A 3230-nucleotide genomic window follows, 5' to 3' on the forward strand; every position below is an offset into this window, starting at 1 on the left:
CTTCTGGCCTCTGTGGATACCTGCGCACACATGCGCCTCCCCTGCCAGTTAGCAATAGAACAAATCTCATCATGTGACTTTATGGTTGTGAATCATGCATCTGTGAATCCAGAGTTGTATCGGTACTGGTAACAAATGTGTGTATATCTGGTGTGTGATCTTTCATGTGGACCCATCTGTGTTTGTGTGAGGATGATGATGAATGTTGGTTAATGCCGATGGATACATTTGGGCTCAAAGAGGCCATGTGTCTGAATAGGAATGGCTGCACATGAATCTGTTATGTGTGTATACATGTATGTGTGTATACCCATATGCTCCAGTGCTACACACACACACACACACACACACACACACACACACACACTCCCCTCCGCACAGGCAGAACACTTACCTGAGAGCAGGCCAGGCCACAGGGAGTATCAGGAATGTTCCCACTTTGGCAGAACCCAGGCTGGAAGGCTACTCCCACAACCATGCTGTTTGTGGGTACCCATGCTGTCATGTTACCCCAGGAGGCCATGTTCTTTTTCAGATCTGCTAAGGCTCCAAGCTTAAGTTCTTTCATGTGCCCTATTTCTACCCTTACTGGGGAACATGCACAAATCCCTAGGAACAGAGGAACAGAAGCAAATCTTCTGGTCTCTTAGTACTGGATAGATTTTTCTCTTAGTACTGGATAGATTTTCTCTTGGTGGAAGCTTTTGTTTTAAATTTTGTTGTTTTGTTCAATGATGAGCACCACAATTTTGGTAAATGATAAAGTATATACATTTGATTGGGGAAGGATGTTAATTGTTTTGAGACACAATCTCTCTATGTAGCCCCAGCTGTTCTGGAACTTGCTATATAGACCAGGCTGACCTTGAACTCACAGTAATCTGCCTACCTCTGTCCCCCAAGTGCTGGGATAAAAGGTGTGTACCACTATGCTTGAAAAATTTATGAATTTTAAAAATAGCAAAAGCAATGCTTTCTGGCCAGCAAGATTGTTCAGCAGGTAAAGACACTTGCTGTCAAGGCTGTTCACCTTAGTTTAATCCCTAGACCCACATGGTGGGAAGAAAGAACCAGCTCTGGAAGTTTCCCCTCATTCTCTACACATGTACAGGCCATGGAACACTCATGCCTGAATACACATGCACATTTGTCATACGTGCACACACAAAACAGTCACCAGGCCACTAAACCTTCCTGCTGGCTGCACTAGCATGTTCTCTTCCTATACCTTGAAACTTGCATTTATTATTCTTTTCCTTCCAAAAGCTCCACAGGGTCCTGGCTATCTATGGCTTCCTGCAAAGCTACTAGTTGGTTCCTTCCAACATGGGCAAGGTGGCAGGGAACACACCAGTCAACGATTCTAGATGATTCTTTGATAATCACATCTTTTTAAAATATTCTTATATTGCTACGTTGTGGTTCTTCCCGCTTGGAGGCATGATCTATTGACTTTCAACTGGCTTTCTTTACTTTCCTGCTTTCACACACACGCACACACACACACGCGCGCACACACACACACACACACCCTCATACCTCTCTTTGATTGCATTATTTTTGTTAGCTCAATATTTGCTGATAAAGATAATAAAGGTGCCACTTTAATGCCTGGTTCTTTATAAATGGCACCCTACCTGCTTTCTCTGATTCCTCTCTGATCTCAACAGGGTGGAATTTGACAGTGTGTCTTAATATGGCTGGCTTTTCAGTGTGTGGACATACTGTGAAACTTTTGGTTTTTCAGCTAGTGTAGTCTAGGTTGGTCTAGATCTCACTAGGTAGCTGAGGCTATCCTTGAACGTGTGGTCCTTCTGTCTCCACCTCCCAGGTGCTAAAATTGCACAAGGTCATTTCTGAATTTCATGTCTTCAGGCCCAGGAGTTGGCTGCTCATTTTGTTGGGGGATCCCAGGCCTGCAAGACAAGTACTCTACCACCACAGAGCTACACCCCCCAGCCCAGGACTTTTCTCTTGTTGGCTTAGGATTCCCCTCTGCCTCCTCTTTCTAGAATCTATTTTCCTCTTTTCTATTTCCTCTCTCATCTCCCTCATTCTAATTTCTGAGAAATTTCCTAAACTTTACCCTCTAAGACTTCTGGTGAAAATCTCGTTTTTCATTTCTCATTTCTCACATCCTTAGTTTCCAAGGGCTCCTTTTTTTTTTTTTTTTTTTGCATCCATTTCTTGTTTTTTTGTGATTATCTGCGCCTGTCTCTCTAAGGACATTAGTTACAATTCTTCTGAAGATTTCTTCTTCCTGCATACCACTTAGATCTGCTAAGTTGCTTTTTCCTGTTTCTTTTGTCCCTCCATGTCCCTGTGTTTCCTCTTAGAAGTGCCAGCCTGGCCTCTTGAGTTTAATCTCTGGAACCCATGTCAAGGTGGAAGAAAGGAAAGACTAGACTTCACAAAGCTGTTCTCTGACTTCTACATGCATGCTTTGGCACCCACACACATCTCATGCCCACACATAATAATAGCAATACTCTTCAAAAGGAGACTTGGGGCTCACACTCATGGGGAGCTCTCAGTAGATGGCAGATGCTGTTGCTCAACAGTGCTGTAGGGCAATGGACGGCTGAGTTGGGGAGTCTCTAACATCTATATCTTGAAATCTTTCTACTGTATCTGGTCAGAGTCCCCAGAGAAAGCCCGTCTAGGTTCCAGCCTAGAGCAGCTGCTAGTACTAGGGAAAAGGGAGGTGGAGACCTCAACATCCTTCTTGCATAAGCTCATTTGGCCTTCCATGTCTCTAAAGCAGATGCAGAAAGAAAGAGTAACTGTGTTTCCTTTGTCTGATCAAAGTAGTTTTGTTGGCACGAGCTGCTCTGAATGCCCCATCACCAGTCAGGCCCAGGGGCCCTGGAGACTGGGATTTCTGAAAAGGTTGTAGAAAACAATCTCACCAGAACCTCCTATCCTTTGAAACCCCTCTCTTCCAGATTGATGTCACCCTTTCCCTGTGACTGTTCTGTGAGTTCGTCCATGGAGGAATATGCCTTACAGCTTGTCTCTAAGCGTGAATTTACAGGGCCTCTATAGTGCAGAGAGCTGGTGAAAGTGGAAGGTTTTCTTCATCCTTCAACCCCCTTTTTAAGGGAATGGAAGGGAGCAGGAAGAGCCAGAAAGAGAGAGGAGACTCACTGAGAGATTGTGTGTGTGTGTGTGTGTGTGTGTGAGAGAGAGAGAGAGAGAGAGAGAGAGAGAGAGAGAGAGAGAGAGAGAGA

This window comes from Microtus ochrogaster, chromosome 5 (genome assembly GCF_000317375.1).
Source record: "Microtus ochrogaster isolate Prairie Vole_2 chromosome 5, MicOch1.0, whole genome shotgun sequence".
Lineage (NCBI taxonomy): Eukaryota > Metazoa > Chordata > Mammalia > Rodentia > Cricetidae > Microtus > Microtus ochrogaster.